Below are 17920 nucleotides of genomic sequence, written 5' to 3' on the forward strand. Positions count from 1 at the left end.
AGAGGAATGATAAGGATGAAGAATGGATATCAAAGAAAGTGGTATTGGAAAGTTGGAGGGAAAACTTGTTGCAGAGAAAAGGAGGGTGAAATATGTTGTTCTGTTCTTATTATACCTAAAAAAGAAAGCAATGGGTTAGCTCTCAAATGTTTTTGATCATGGGGCTCCTCACTCAGAGATAGCTTGAGGCTAAACATCAACAACAATGCCCTGTCTTTCTTCACTCTTCCTTATGCTAGTTATAATTTCAACTTATTCTCTGTAGCTTTACTAAGGCCACTTAGATAAAAGCAGCTATCATTCAATTAACCTGTGGACGTCACTGCATAGATGCCCTACAACAAACTACTGCATATCTATCATAGCTGAGGTCATGTATTGAGTACACAATATTGAATTCAGCATTCCCTTTTTTTACTCATCAACCAAGGCCACTTCCCAAATGACATTATGATCTTCTACTCTCTGCTGTCAACTAGCACTTTAGTCATTGTCATATTGATCTTCAGGGATTTTGATTCTAGATCATACTTCCATGTTTAAGATTTTCGTAACACATATGAAACAGATTCTACAATGACAACCATGTGTTATAATCTCAATAAAAAGAAGGGTGAAAGTAGAGACCTGTAGTCACAAAACACCCTGGAGTCATATTAACAAGAAAATGAGTTGTGTGGTGCTTATGTCTGCAGCAAGTGGTGGGATGTTGTATTGAAATACACCCATCCACCTATGTCAGCATATTAAAACAGGCATAAAATGATGATGATGACAACGACGACAACAGTGACGATGATGACAACAATGATGTTGAAGATTTAGCTCTCTATAACTGTGCCAGTAATGATTTGGTACATCAATGTGAAGCCTTAGCATTTTTAAGGATTGTTGTAGTTGGGCAGGCTCTCATTGACTAAATAAATCAAGAACACATGATAAATACTTATTTAACCAACTCGTGTAAAGAAAAGCAAAATGGATAGACCCACAGAATTTAAACACTGAATGTAGTAGTAGAAACCACAATACTACAAGTTCCTGGCTTTGGGTAAAAGAAAATACAGGAGGATCAGTTTTATTATAGTCCTTTATAGTTTCAACAGAAGACCAGCAATTACGAGGAGAAGGAAGTTGATTACATCAATCCAGTACTCATTGGTACTTCTTTTATCAACCCTGAAAGGATGAAAGGCAAAGTTGACCTTGGCAGCATCTGAAGTCAGAGCATGAAGAGCTGGAAGAAATGTCACTAAGGATGTTGTCCAGTGCAGTTATGATTCTGCCAACTTTTGATTAACAATATTTAACATCACTGGTTAAAGTAATAACCAGCTGTATTGTGGAAATTCAATCAACTATACAAAATGTGGTCTGGGACCTATTAAAAAATTGCTATTGCACTGAGAAGTACTTTACAGTTTTTTCAATCCCGGAAGGATGAAAAGCAATGTTGATCAAGGTAGAATTTGAACTCAGAGCATAAAGAGCTGAAACTTAATATCACAAGGCATTTTATCCACCATTCTACCAATAACAATTCTTCCAAACCATTGATCTCATAAAGAAATCAATATGGATCTGATCTTCATATAATAGTAACTTTTAACAGGCACAAGGCCAGACATTTTTGGGGTAAAAAGAACATACAATTATATTGACCCTAATACTTTATTTTATCAAGCTTAGGAAGATGAAAGGCAAAGTTGACCTCTGCAATATTTGACCTAAGAAAGTAAAGAGCCATAACTAAATGCTACAAGGCATTTTATCAACTGCTCTAATGATTCTCCAAATTCATTGCCCTGCAAAAGAAATCAATATTAATCTACATACAACTAATAAGACTGTGAATCTTTCCTTTTATCAGCTTCAGTAGTTTCCTGGAGATCACAAAGACTTTAATAACTTCCGACAGCTTCATTCCCTCCTGTTGTGCCTAACTACACAGATGCTACCATTTGAAGTTCAGAGTATTTAAACTCCACATCAAAGCTTGAGAAGCTACTGTATCCCTCCATCATCATTTTGTTTTCCATAAAGTCAACCTGCCGAACCAGTTTCAGTTTTCTATAAGCAAATTGATTTCTATTTGAGTGGTACAAAGAATACACTGGTTATCTTGTATTTTAACTGCTGGAATTGAAAAATAACGATAGTAAATCTTCCTCCTTCTCCCTCCTACCTCTTTCAGTATATATATTATGGGAAGAGAGAGAGAGAGAGAGGAGATAAGCAATGTAATTTAGGTCTTACTACTAATTAGTAATGTTTTTTTTAAAAATTGCCTTTTTATATATTTTAATGGTGTTTATCAATAGCACAAATCTTGTTGATCAAGCCGTTCATTCATTCAGAGGTGTATTTAGTTCACTGATACGGGTTTTTTTAATTGTTACAGCTCAAATACAAGCTGGGAATCAGCTTCGGAGTAGTCGTTCGACTTGCAAGAAATAACAGTCAAAGCACCTCCAAATCACTCTTAGCCGTCTTAAAATAAATGCATACATTGGATGATTGTAGTCCAGGGTAGATTATGCAAATAAACAAATAGTGAAAAAAAAAAAAAAAAAAAAGAAATATGGGATGGTGGAGGAAAAAAAACGTTTCTGGTTATTGGTTTCTTCGATTAAAACCGATCTGGAATAAAGCAACAACAACTAGATATCATGACAGAAAGATACAGGAATATGTTTATTCGGAAAAAAGAAACAAAACAATTAGAGAAAAAATAAAAAAACGAAAAAAGCAAAATTTCTTCTATTAATTTAGCCTGGAAGATGAAACGGTAAATAACTGGTGGTGGCCGTTCCATAGAATGTCTTCAGCTACGGTTGAGGTACAAAGGAAGTCTGGGAAATTATTTTGATTTCCGATGTCTATTTTTTTTTTTATCTTTCTTATTTTTCGGGAATGAGAAAATAATTCTTTTCAAAGAGTTTCTCTAGAATAAAAAATTTAACATAATTTCGACACAGGAAGATTTACAGAAACAAATGTCTAATTATAAATTTTAATTAGTAGAATCTTTTCAGATTTATTTTGTTATTACTATTATTATTATTATTATTATTATTATTATTATTATTATTATTATTATTATTATTTTTACCTTTTTAGAAATAAGCATTGGACTTGAGAGTCACAGTAAATTTAGTTTCACTTTCTGTATTCGCCGGTTCTACTTGCTCATTTCTTCAAATAATCAAGTACTGTACGGAGATCGATTACTTCTACATCTCATTTCACCTCTACGCATGCAAATTTATGGAATTATGAATAAAATAAATTAAATGTTACAAATTAAGTAAAACGGAACAAATTTGACTCCTTCTTCATTGTTAATTAAGATATACTATTTTATATACTTAATAGTTTCAATTCGTGAATATATAACCATTAGAGTAAAATAAGTATTTCACCTGCGATGATTAGAATAGATTCCTTGACATTTTTGCGATTAAATTTATCAATCAACGATTGATCAATCCCGATGATTTTAGGGTAGGAAATAAGCGCAAATGAAAATGTATTGAAATAAACCAGTTCAAGGGTAATAGAGATGAATTCCTAACAAATTTGCATTTGCGGTCAATGTAGCTATTTCGCTCCATGGACATTGCTATCTTTGCATAATGACCCCACATTTATGCACACAAACACATCTACCCCTCAGTAAAACCCGTCGCTTTGACCTGCTAAAAATAGCAGATAAAATTCTCTTGATTCCTATCCGACAGTCGTCTCTTAAAAAAAAAACGGAAAGACATATCGAATAAAGTAGTCCCAGCAATATAGTGTTTGAAAAAGAAAAAAAAATTGAAAGATGAGATGGTCATTGTTGGAACGCCTTTGATCATAAGTATCCTCGATTAGGACTAACCTGGAGCTAAACAACGAAAGTCATGTTATGCCGACACAGATACTCGGTAAACAAGCAAGAGGAAATCAATGAAATTGACATAAACATATCTGCTTACATGTTTCCAGAAATATTAATAGGTTTTTTTAAATACACAATGTATCAAATTAAATGAACCCACTGTAATCCCTAAATATACTGCTAGCTGGAAATACATTAATATTTTTCATTAAGCCTAATAGACTTTGGTGATAATAACGAATCATATCCAACTCCCACGAGACAAGACACGGCGTGTATACATACATATTACACATACATGTATATATAGTATTTTGTTGTTTAATATAAATACGAAATATTCTTTCTTTACTTAAATATGTAAAACATGTTTTTATTTCAATGTAGTACGTACATATGTATGTGTGTGTGTGTGCATTAACCGTTAATCGTTTTATATATATATATATATATATATATATATATATATATATATATATATATATATATATATATATATATATATATATATATATATAAATTACATATATAAATTACGGGACTCAATAGAAACTACAAGTATAAAGTATTTTTAATACAACATAACTGAAAGGTTCCTAGTTATAGAACTCTGAATTAAATGTTTCCGATCATCAGCTGATAATCGGAGTCTGCTTCTTTTGAAATATTAACTGTTTGAATTTTTTTCCCCTTGAAATACGTATATATATATATAAACATATTCGTCAAAAGTTTTTCGTTCAGTATTGAATTAAAATAAAGAATAATATGCAGTCATTTCAAACAGTGTTCGAAGTCTAGTTGTTTCATAATATATAGAAAGCACCGGCTGGCTTCGGCTGCTGAATATTAAGAAGCAGTCAAGAGAGAAGTAGGTATGTATAAATAGTATACATAGCAGTTCAGTTCCTGATTTGAATTTAGACGCTTCTCTTTTGTTTTTAACTACGTATAGATACCGTATTACTTCTAAAGCATTATTAATCTTTCAACTGTCATTACAAAACAAAGAAACGATAAAAAACACGTGGAGATTTTGCAACGAATATAATAGTAAAATATCACTTTCTGTATATCTTGCGCCGTTGGTGTAGGGGTATCATGCAAGATTCCCATTCTTGCGACCCGGGTTCGAGTCCCGGACGGCGCATATTCTTTTTCGCTTTTTTTAAACAAAATCTTGAGTGTCATAGAATTATCCATACCACTTCTATTATTTATATCTTGTATGTCTGCTCCAGTCGGTCACTATTGTGACTAATCCTTATCTTTTATTTAAAGTTTCAAATCCTATTTTAAGAATGCAAAATGTGGATTGAACAAAATTTGTTATTTTTAGCATGTTGAGTAGCTGCATTAACGTTTCTTTAATTCTATTTTTCTTTCTTGCTTTTGTAATTTAGTAAATAATACTTCAATTTTATAATTCGTTGTTGAATTTTGATATATTTTATTCATTGACAAATGACTGCAAAAGAAGTGTTACAACTAAAATTACAACAATAATGTTATTTTATTTGCCTAAAAGTAAAATATTTAGAAACATTTTTGTTTAATTTTCTGTTAGATTTTGCAGGTATGAGACCAAAGGCAAAAAGAAAAAAAAAACAAAGAAAAAAAAAACAAAAGGCGTAGGAGTGGCTGTGTGGTAAGTAGCTTGCTTACCAACCACATGATTCCGGGTTCAGTCCCACTGCGTGGCACCTTGGGCAAATGTCTTCTACTATAGCCTTGGGCCGACCAAAGCCTTGTGAGTGGATTTGGTGGATGGAAACTGAAAGAAGCCCGTCATATATATGTATATATATATATGTATGTGTGTGTATATGTTTGTGTGTCTGTGTTTGTCCCCCCAACATCGCTTGACAACCGATGGTGGTGTGTTTACGTCCCCGTAACTTAGCAGTTCGGCTAAAGAGACTGATAAAGTAAGTACTAGGCTTACAAAGAATAAGAATAATAAAAGGCGGTGCTCCAGCATGGCCACAGTCAAATGACTGAAACAAGTAAAAGAGTAAAAGAGTAAAAAATAAGAATGAAGGTTTTTGAATATTTAACCACATCATTAAAACAAATAGGGACCTCAGATGTACCAAACACTGCCCCACAGCAGCTACTCAACCTGCTAAAAATAGCAACTTTTGTTCAATCCACATTTTGTTTTCTTAAAATGGGATTGAAACTATATCATTCATAACGCCTGAGATATGAATGGAAATCAAAGTACAAAAGGATACTTTATTACATCATCAATTAACGTTTGTTTTCCTTGCTGGCATGGGTTGGACGGTTCAACAGGTGCTGGACAGCCAGAGAACTGCATCAAGTTCTAATGTCTGCCTTGGCATGGTTTATGCAGTTGGATACACTTCCTAATGCCAGTTTCTTCACAGAGTGTACTGGGTAGTGTTTACTTGTACCAACACTAGTGAGGTTTCCAAATAACTTGCAAGACAAGATACCCTCGACTGAGTGAGTGTGTGTATGAGTGTAGGGGTAATATATAGGAAAGTGGCTTTATGCCAGGTGGTGAGGTACATCAAAGTCACTTTCTCTAAAAGAAAAAAAAATTGTAGAAATCATCATCATCATCATCATTCTTTAACATCTGTTTTCCATGCTGGCTTGGGTAGGACAGTTTGATCAGAGCTGGAGAGCTGCATCAGGTTTCAATCTGATTTGGCTTGGTTTCTATGGTTGGATGCCCTTCCTAATGCCAATCACTTTACTGTGTATGCTGGGTGCTTTCAATGTGGAACCAGCACAAGCACTTCTACATGGCACTGGCACAAGTGCTTTTTATGTGGCACTGGCACAGGACTCTTGCAGTTCAATCCTCTTCGCCAGTTGGTGGGGGGGCATTCTTAACCCTTCTGTTGGGGAGGACAGGTCTTCTTGAGTACAGCAAGGTGCCAGGTATCTCAGTTCCTTGTCATCTCATCTGAAAGATTCAGCATCCTGAGATTGTCCTAGTGTATCACCACCAAATCAAAGTGATCACGGTGGCAGTAAAACTTGTTCTTCTTTGACCTTTACTATGTTGTCATTAACTATTTGATCTGCAAGTCTTGTTAAGATTACTTAAAAAGGCTACTGCAAAAGTCTGACTATTTCTCAATGCAAATTGTATTCCCAAAGGTTCTAGAAGTTTTGCTCAGGGTTGCACATAGCTGGAATACTGATCTCTCAATCAGACCCATCTTTAATGTTACATGAAACTGTGTCATTTTATTCCAAGAAATGTACCCTTACTTTCTTCCATTTGATTTTGCCTAAACTACTTTTGTATACCATGTTTGGTAAACCCCAGAGTTTAGCTCTCTATGAGAGATTTCTGTTATTAAAGCTGAAGGTTCTGTATCTTTCAACCCATGTTCAATAAGATAATTTTCATCTTTCAACGTCCTCTAAAAGAGATTATTCTTGGAACTGATCACATGAATATCGAAAAGGTTGAAAGCCATCTGCTAATTTATTTCAATGAAAATCCACACCTCAAGGAGGTAAGTGACTTCAAGCACATTGGGTGGTCCCACATTATTGTTAGTGAGAAAGAAGACTTCTTGTCACACAAAGGGGACATGTCTGGAATGACTATAAGAAGCTCCAAACATCTGGTAATTATATATTTCAGAGGCAAGCAAGGCTGGCTTTCTTCGAGGCATTTGTAGTGAACATTCTTTTCTATGGAGCCAAAATCTGGATCATGAAAAAAAAGCTTCAAGATTATCTTGATCACCTTGCAAGTACAGACAACATGCTTTTAATAAAGGCTCAAAGCAGCTTATTCACAAATACAAGTCCAAATAAATTTATAGAGACATTTCATCTCTCTCTGCTATTACAGTTCAATGTAGGGTTGGCTTTACTCTCCATTGTTACTGCACTGAATGCCACAGCTACGATTTTGGTTTTACTTGACTCAACAGGTCTTCTCAAGCATATCATATCACCTGATACATCAAAGGTACTCTTAAATGGGCTGGACATGCAACACTGGCATCGGCCATGGCTGCGATCTCACTTTAGTTGCCAGGTCTTCTCAATCACAGCATACCTCCAAAGGTCCCATTCTCCTGTCATTGCCTCTGTGAGGCCCAATGTTCAAAGGTCACGCTTCATCACCTCATTCCATGTCTTCCTGGGTCTATCTCTTCCACAGGTTCCTTTCACAGTTAGGGCGTGGCGCTTCCTCATACAGCTGTCCTCATCACCATACATAATACATGAATGACCATACCAGCGCAATTGTCTCTCTTGCACACCACATTTGATGATTTTTACGTCCAACATTTCTCTCAGGGCGCTCACATTCTATCGTGTATGCACACTGACATTACACATCCAGTGGATCATAGTAGCTTCATTTCTTTCAAGCCTACATGTGTCCTCAGCAGTCATGGTTCATGTTTCACTGCCGTGTAGCATGGCAGTTTACACACATGCATCATACAATCTACCTTTCATCCTGAGCAAGAGGCCCTTAGTTGACAGCAGAGGTAGGAGCTCCCTGAACTTTGCCCAGGCTATTCGTATTTTAGCTGCTACACTCTCAGAGCAACCACCCCAACTCCAGACTTAGTCACCTAGGTAGTGGAAGCTATCAACTATTTCTAGTTTTTCCCTCTGGCATGTGATAGAATCTGTTTTCTGTACATCTTCAGTGTTTATTGCCTCTGTGCATCTGCCACACACAAAAACTATCTTCCTGATTAACCTTCCTTTGATATTGCTGCACCTTTTATGTGTCCATAACTTACACCGGGTATATTGTATGGAGTTTCTACCCATGCCTTTTCTACCGATTGAGTAGGGCCATCTACCTGAAGGGGTTTGTGACTTGTCAGCCTTCCTACTTACTAAGACTTTGGTTTTTGCTAGGTTAACCCTAAGGCCCTTTCATTCTAGGCCTTGTTTCCATACCCTAAACTTTGTCTCTAGTTCTGGCAGTGACTCGGCTGGAGCAAGGTCATCAGCATAAAGGAGCTCCCAGGGGCAGCCTGCCTTGAATTTCTCTGTTATTGCCTGGAGGACTATACTGAATAAGAGGGAGCTGAGGACTGATCCTTGGTGAACCCCTACTTCTACCTGGAATTCTTCTCTATACTTATTGCCAACACTCACCTTACTGACAGCATCCCTGTACAGGGTTTGTACAGCTCTTACCAACCACTAGTCTATCCCCAGTTTCCGCATTGACCACCAGATAAGGGATCAGGGAATCCTGTCGAAGCTTTCTCCATGTCAACAAAAGCCAGGTACAGAGGTTTATCTTTGGCTAGATATTTCTCCTACAGTTGCCTTACCAGAAATATCAGTGGTGCTTCTGCCTGGCACAAAACCAAACTGCATCTCATCTAGGCAGACTCTCTCCTTAATTAGTTGGGCTATGACCCTCTTTGTAACTTTCATCACATGATCTAATAATTTGATACTCCCTGTAGTTATTTCTATCTAAAGCATTACCTTTACCTTTATAGCAGTTGACTATGGTGCTGCTACACCAGTCATTGGGTATGACTCCTTCATGAAGTGCCTGATTTAGAATGTGGGTGACAAGACCATAACCCACACCATCCAATATTTTAAGCATCTCAGCAGTGATTCCAGGAGCTTTCCTTGTCTTCATATCCTTAATTGCTTTATCTATCAGGGTACTGTCGATTCAGGTAGCTTGTCTCCCAATTGGGTCAACCTTTGGCAGACTCTCCTCCTCCCATTCATTCTCCACATTCAGTAGTCTTTCAAAATGGCATCTCCAAGCCTCTTTCTTTGCAGAATCATTAAACGCAAGGGCACCATCATCCATGCAGACACATTTCTCTCCTATGACATCACAATTTTGTCTCTCACACACTGTCTTGCAATCTGAAATGCTTCAGTTCTTTGGTTCTCACGTTGCTGAACATTAGCAAACTCCTTCTTTTCTGCTACTCCCTTGGCTATATATACCTGTCTCCTAGCTTCCCTTTTGGTTATCTGATACAGTCCCCTGCTACCCCCACTATTCCAGGCCTGTTTCTTTGCTCTAATGGCCCTGTCTGCAGTATTGTTCCACCACCATGTCTCTAATACTTTTGCTATATTGAAATTGAACTTGTGGGAACAAGCATGACTATGTGGTTGAGTAGCTAGCTTCCCAACTACGTGGTCTTGGGTTCAGTCATGTTGCGTGGCACCATATTTAAGTGTTTTCTACTACAGCCCTAGGCCGACTAGAGCCTTTTGAGTGGATTTGGTAGACAAAAACTGAAAGAAGCCCATTTCATGTATGTGTGTGTGTGTGTGTGTGTGTGTGTGTGTGTGTGTGTGTGTGTGTGTGTGTGTGTGTGTGTGTGTGCATATGTGTGTGTGTGTACCCTTGTCCAGGCATCACATGATGGTTGTGAATGAGTATCATCATCATCATCATCATCATCATAAAGTAAGGTTGTTTGTTTCCAGTCTTCAGGTGAAAAACATGTCTTTCATCCTTGTGAAGTTGATAAAATAACATTCCAGCGAAAAGGTTGTATAATAAACTATATCCTCCCCTAAAGTGTATAGTCTTGTGCCAATGTTAGAAATCATTATCATTAATTTTGTTAAAGAATTATTTTTAAGAATGCTATTCAGAGCAGATGAGGTCATAATCTCCTATATTTAATCCTTTAATATACAAACCCGACCCAAATATTCTACCTGTTTTATGTTCAAACTGGCCAGATCCAGTCCTCTACAATGTTATTTAAAAAATTAACAAATCATATCATTGAAATCTCAAAGCTAAAAGATAATGTATGAGGAGTTCAAAATGATGTGATAAAATAACTATTACATTTGTTAAACTAACCTGAATGTTAAAGGGTTAAAACCACTTTGACATGACCTTTTATATGGTAACATGACTTTTCTTTTTGGGGTGGGGGCACTGAACTGTCTTGAAAGATTTGGTTTTCATTCAGTTATTCAAAGAAAGAATAGATTACAATGGCTTCCCATTACTTTCTTAAGGCCCACAAAAAGATTTGAACTCAGTACAGCAAGGTAATGAATCTGTCATCAGTTTTACAGTTTGTATGGAGTATTCCTCCCATGTGGTTCTTACTTGGAGCTTGATGAAGTCATTTCATACTTATCTTCATTGAGTGTGAAACCTTTGGTGTGCATTCAATGTCACAAACATGATACTTATTATGGGTCTTGTCTGTGTTGAGTGTTAAGTATCTTGACCTGATTGAGTGTTAACCATAAGCTATTTTGAGTGAAGTATCAAGATCATTTTGCATGTTCTTACTATACAGATTAAGTGTCCTGAATGTGTTGAGTGCTAAACAACCTGGTCAAGTTAAGTGTTAAGCGTATTGGCCCTGTTAACTGTCATGACTCTGCTGAGTACTGCTTTGGACTAAAGCTAAATTTATCATTTTATGTCCAAGACATTAATATTTATAAGTTCAGACTGCACCTTATCTTAATGAGGCAATGGATAATTACCTTCTTCTCTGGATTCATAATCTGAAGGTGAAAACGTTCTTTTTTTTTTTTTTTTTGAGAAAAACAAACTTTATAGAATCATACTCGGTAGCAAATATATGTTACTTTAAATAGAAAATCAATAAGGAAGCAGGAGTATTGATTTCCTACATAGAAACTAGGCATTAGATTTATTATTTCTTGCCACTGTACTTATCTTTGGTCTCTATGGCTTTAAGAGGATAAGAATCAAATTACCCTTGGGATAGGATGTTAATCTTTCATAGCCAGGAAGAGAAACCTCCCACACAAATTCAAACGTTACAATAATTTCATGGTACCACTATTATTTTCTATGGCTAATTGTAGCTATTTTTAGCAGTGGTGCCTGGTGGTTCTTGGTACATGGTGATATTGAATTATCTGGAATAAGTATCAACATATAAGCTCTATGCTATTTCTATACATAAAACAACTTCGCCCTAAATTAATCTTTGATCTTTGAATGTGTATTATTAGATCTGAAAATAAATTACAGTTAAATTATATCACGCTATCACAAGAAAATAATTATTATAAAGAAAATTTACTATCATTGGTATCTTCCATGGGTGTATGGTGCTCACCAATCATATCCAGAATATATCTACCATGTCATACAGGATATATATATGAACCAAGATTGAACCAAGATACTTGATGAAATGATATTAAAAAAAATCTTTGAAATAAACTGTTCCAATAAAGAAACAGCCACCTAGGGTCAGTTTGGGATGTCCTTGACTTCAGAATGACTCTCATGAACTACAAAGAGCAAGCCATCTCTCCCTGTTGTGGTCTCTGACCTACAATTCACAAAGTAAGCGCATTCAGCAATAGAAAATTTGTTGCATTCACCCACCTTTGGCAAATTTTCTAGAGAGCAGATACAGAATCTTGGATATAAATACACAAAACTGCATTATGAAAATATATTAGTGACAGAGGATCAACTTCTAGACTTTTGGTTTGTTAGTTTAAGTTTGGGTTCATTCCATGTTGCAGCACCTTGAGTAAGTGATTTCTGCAGGTTGACCAGAGACCAGTTAGTGAAATTTGGTAGAAGGAAACTGTGAAGAAACCTAATAGATGGTTCATTCATGTTTTTATGTAATAGACTTAAGCAATCATCCAGTTCAACACCACTTTTTGAGCATTGGGTGCGTTTTTGTGGAGTCCATATTGTTGACAACATTTGACCCATGTCCCTAGTCTAAGGATAATTTCTTCTGATCAACAACAACAACAAGCAAATAACAACAATAACAAGCAAATAACAACATGGCTAACCTGAGATTAAACAACGTTAATAACCCTAGATAGACAGGGAAGTATTTAAGTGATTCAAGATTAGACATGCACCACCACCACCACCACTAGTTATTTTTTCAAAGCTATAATGGAAGTGACAAAGGAGCATATTCAGCATATTTTGCTTTATGAGTTCAATAAAGCCAACGACACAACAGAAAGTTTGAGGAATATTAATGCAGTATATGGGGATCGGACAATAAGCATAAGCCAGTGTCAATGTAAGTTCCAGAAACTCTGAGCCGGAAACTACAGTCTAGAAGATGAGCCTCATCCTGAAAGATCTGTAGGAGCTCAACAAGGATGTCCTGCAAACCCTGGTGGAACGAAATCCCATTGTAACTGTTGAGGAATTAACAGAGAAGCTTGGATTTGGTCATTCAACCTTTCATCAACACCTGCATGCCATTGGAAAAGTCAACAAATTGGGTCAATGAGTTCCTCACAAACTTTCCAAGTCTATTCATGTGCAGAGTGACTGTGTGCTCTTCTTTGCTGTCATGTCTCACAAATGAACCCTTTTTTTTTGGTCTTCACCCACGTATGGTGTTGTTACCTGTTTGGTGGGATATGAAAGGTTTAGTCCACTTTGAACTTTAAACCCAAAATAAGTGATAACAAAGGAGATCTACTGTGAGCAGCTTGAATGGCTGAAGTCAGCACTAGAAGAAAAATGATCATCTTTGGTTTCAATACGAAAGGTGCTCTTCTATCAGGATAATGCTTGGACACATACAGTGAGGATGACATTCCAAAGGCTGGATCAGTTTGAATGGGAAATGATGCCCCACCTACAATACTCACCGGACATTGCTCCACCTGATTATCATTTATTCCACAATCTTCAAAATCATTTGGATGGAAAAAATATGAATTCTGTAGATGAGGTCAGAACAGTACGGGAGGAGTATTTTTCATCACAGACAAGGGAATTTTGGAAGAGGGGCCTTGCGAGTCTACCAGATAGATGGAAGAGCATTGTAGAAAATGAAGGAGTGAATATTTTAGATTAAAAAATAACTTTGTTTATCGTGATTTTGAAAAATAAAAGAAGTATAAAAAAACCACATTATTTATGGGATGACCCAATACACACACACACATTTCTATAAACTTTAGCAAAATATAATCAAAAGATTAAAGAATATGCATTGCCCTGAAAATAAACCTGTTCTGTTGTCTAGTTCTACTTACTTCTGCTGCTTAGGGTGGTTTAGGTAGATGGTACTATAAATGAGAACTTAGTTGACCAGCTCTAGGTATCCTGGAATATCTGAGCCATACTATGGCACAGATATTCACATCGAACCCCACTCACTGGGGTTGGATGAGGTTTAACCCCTTTGTTAGCATATTTCTGTAGAAATACTATAACTTTGTTTTAATTAATTTTGAAAATAAGGAAGAATTTAGTAAAAGAACTTTGTTATCATTAAGCTGGAGTTTAGAACATAAATTAACATGAAATTCTAATGAAAAGTTTTTAATTTAGATCACTCAAAAACAAGAAGTTTCTACCACAGTAATGTCAAGTGGGTTTGTATCAAAAGGGTTAATGAAAGCAGTAGGTGGTGGCTGAAAACTAGCGTGAGGAGGAGTGAAATGTGAGGGAGAGATAGGTAGGTAGATAGATAGATAGATAGATAGATAGATAGATAGATAGATAGATAGATAGATAGATAGACAGACAGATAGACAGACAGACAGAGAGATAGATAGATAGTCAGACATACAAACAGAGAGACAGACAGAGAGACAGACGGACAGAGAGACAGATAGATAAATAGATAGATAGACCGAGAAAGAGGAAAAGAGAGAAAGAGAGAGAGAGAGGGAGAGAGAGAGGAGAGAGAGAGAGAGAGAGAGAGAGAGAGAGAGAGAGAGAGAGAGAGAGAGAGAGAGAGATGAGACAGATATTAAGAATTAAGAAGTTCGATCAACCTCAACTGACTTCAGTACTCCGCCAGTTTTTGTTAATGTTAAAGAGACTTTTGAATCATCTGTGCACCTAACAGTCATTTCACCGATTGACATTTGATTGAACTAATATCTGATCAATGGATGAATAACAGAATGGACACATAGACATTTATCCAAATGGGTTTATGGTTCAACTGGCTTTCACCCAACAAGTGAAACACTGAGTAGACAACTGGCAAATTTGTTGGTTCTTTTAATACAGATATAAAATATGCATGCAATAAATCTATTTGAATCTCTTTTGATTTTAATGTCATTCTCATTAATATATTGTTAATAGCAAAAAAACAACCACATTATTTGGAAACAATTTGTATTAATTTGCTCAATTTCACTTTAACTAGTGGCTGGTTCCTTATTTGAACTTTTTAGGCTTGCCAAAACCAAGCCAACATCAACCAGTTTGCCAAGACCCTGATGGAGTTGCTATTTAGGAGCAAGTTTTTGCTTCTTTGAAGATCATGGAATTTATGCCAACATGAGGAAGGAGGAAGCTTTTACTTGATGGCGAGGCTTACATCATTGATAAATGAAGAGTAATGTAACAACCTAAGTACAAAAGAAGTTATGGAAAACTAGGTGACTAAAAGCAAGTAATAAGGTTAAAAGCATTGTGAAGCCACGTGGCTTAGTGGTTAGCATATTTGGTTCACAGTCATAAGGTCATGAGTTCGATTTCCAGTTGCACATTGTGTCATTGTGCAAGGCACTTTATTCCATGTTGCTCCAGTCCACTCAGTTGGTAAAAATGAGTTGCACCTGTGATTTGAAGGGCCAGCCTTGTCACACTGTGTGTCATGCTGAAACTTCCTGAGAACTACGTGAAGAGTATATGTGCTTGTGGAGCACTCAGCCACTTGCACATTAATTTCATGAGTATGCCGTTGCATTCATCAGAACAACTGAAACACTTGTTGTCATGGTATTTATTTCATTTTGCTCCAGTCCACTCCGCTGGCAAAAATGTGTAGTACCTGTATTTCAAATGGCCAGCCTTGTTCACATCATGTGTCATGCTGAATCTCCCTGGGAACTACATCAGGGGTACATGTGTCTGTGGAGTGCTCAGCCACTTGTACATTAATTTCACCAGTCGGCTGCTCCATTGATCAGATTAACTGGAACCCTAACTGTCGTAACTGACCGAGTGCCAATCTAATATGTGAGTGAAGCCAGTTAAAATTTGTTCTTTAGAACAGTACAGAAAATTTAAAAGAAAGATCCAGTCAGAGGCAGTGACATCAATTATTATATAAAACTGCCCTAGTGAGAACCCATTTAAGTGTAGGTGTTCTTCTTAGAAACTTTTGCAAGGATGGTACACAGATAATACATGTCACTAGCTGGGGTTTTAACTGACATCAGTTTGAAGAAAATATTTGTCATCCATAAAAACAACAACCTGCTAATTCTATAAAATATCTTGCAACTTCTTTCTTTCAAAGATCACTAGATGTATGACTGGATTTTTGATTATTATTAAGCTTTCATTTATATATGTATAATGTGTTTTATACTGGATGGGAGCCACAGAATTCCCTTCGTAAACTGCATCGTAAGGAGCAAAAACTAAATAACATATCACTTCATTTTTAGCACCCTTGAGCAAAAGATTACTGTTTGTAATCCTGTTTTGGTCACCATTGGCAGAAACAACAAATGTTTATGGATGATTTTTTTCATTTCAGGCAGTGATTGAAGGGTTCAAATATAGGGTTTTAGACTACAGATTTGGTATAAAGCTCCAAGAAATACATACATTATTATTTTGTTCAGGCTTTAGTATTTGTGCCAATCATTGACATCACTGAAAGATTTAATGAATTAGTCTTATGAGGACACTGATGAGCATTATGCATGCATGCCCAAATACATACATACATACAAATGCTCACACATACATATATGCATGCATACATACATACAAACGCACATACATACATACATACATACATACATACATACAGACAGACAGACAGACAGACAGACAGACAGACAGATACCTATTTTGAGAAATTAGGCTTTTCAAAACCAGAAAGGAGAAAGCTGATTCAAAGACTACAGATGCAAGCCATCACTGGAACTGTAAAAATCTGTAAAACTTTTTAGTTTATCATTTAAGTATATATGAACATGTCTAGATATGCAATTATATGCATGAGAAGACATATATAAAACAAAACATACAAATTTGCACACATACATACATACATACATACATACATACATACATACACACATACACACATACATACATACAGACTTACGTACATACATACATACATACATATATACATACATACAAACAAAAATACTCTGTTGATGTTGAAATTCCCATGTAGGAGTTTTGAATTTAGGTTAGAAACTGCCTCCTTCTCTATTGACAAGAAATCTTGAAATAAACTGAATAATGAGATACATACATGCACACATGCATACACCAAGCTGTTGTAAATGACATCAAATGTAAAAAACAGTTACACATATCTTTACACATACTTCTGTACTCTCTCTCTCTCTTTTACTCTCTTTTACTTGTTTCAGTCTTTTGACTGTGGCAATGCTGGAGCACCACCTTTAGTCGAGCAAATTGACCCCAGGACTTATTCTTTGTAAGCCTAGTACTTATTCACAAACACACACACACACACACGCACACGCACACACACACACACACATATATATATATATATATATATATATATATATATATATATATATATATATATATATATATATATATATACATATATATATATACATATATACAATGGGTTCTTTTAGTTTCCGTCTACCAAATCCATTCAAATCCATTTGGTTGGCCCGAGGCTATAGTAGAAGACACTTGCCCAAGATGCCACGCAGTGGGACTGAACCTGAAACCATGTGGTTGGTAAGCAAGCTACTTACCACACAGCCACTCCTACGCCTATAACTATTTTATAGATGATTTGATGCCATTTACAACCACTTGTCCATCTTTTATTGTGATATACTTGCATTAGCTTGACTGGTACATTGCCTATAGCCAACTCTTTAATTGCCTGGATCTCATCTCCCTTCATTCAGTGTTGGATTTTAGGTATCTGGCCTGGTCTGAGCACTTTTAGGCAACAACAAAAGCAACACTGTATAAGTAAGAATATTGTTCTTTTGTACTGCTAAATCTGAGCCTCAATGTCGATCTGTATAAAGCAATACAAAAGAAAAATCACTTCAGTGTGCTTAGCCAAGTAACAGATGCTTTTATCA

At 36.1% G+C, this 17920-nt stretch overlaps 1 non-coding gene across 1 annotated transcript; it reads left to right on the top strand.

The window, feature by feature from the left end:
* The first annotated feature begins 4962 nt into the window (after nucleotides 1-4962).
* On the top strand, nucleotides 4963-5033 carry Trnag-ccc (transfer RNA glycine (anticodon CCC)). Its single transcript has one exon. It is a non-coding gene; the product is annotated as a tRNA-Gly (tRNA).
* Nucleotides 5034-17920: the final 12887 nt, after the last annotated feature.

The sequence above is a fragment of the Octopus bimaculoides genome, chromosome 1 (assembly GCF_046866305.1).
Source record: "Octopus bimaculoides isolate indiv1 chromosome 1, ASM4686630v1, whole genome shotgun sequence".
NCBI lineage: Eukaryota > Metazoa > Mollusca > Cephalopoda > Octopoda > Octopodidae > Octopus > Octopus bimaculoides.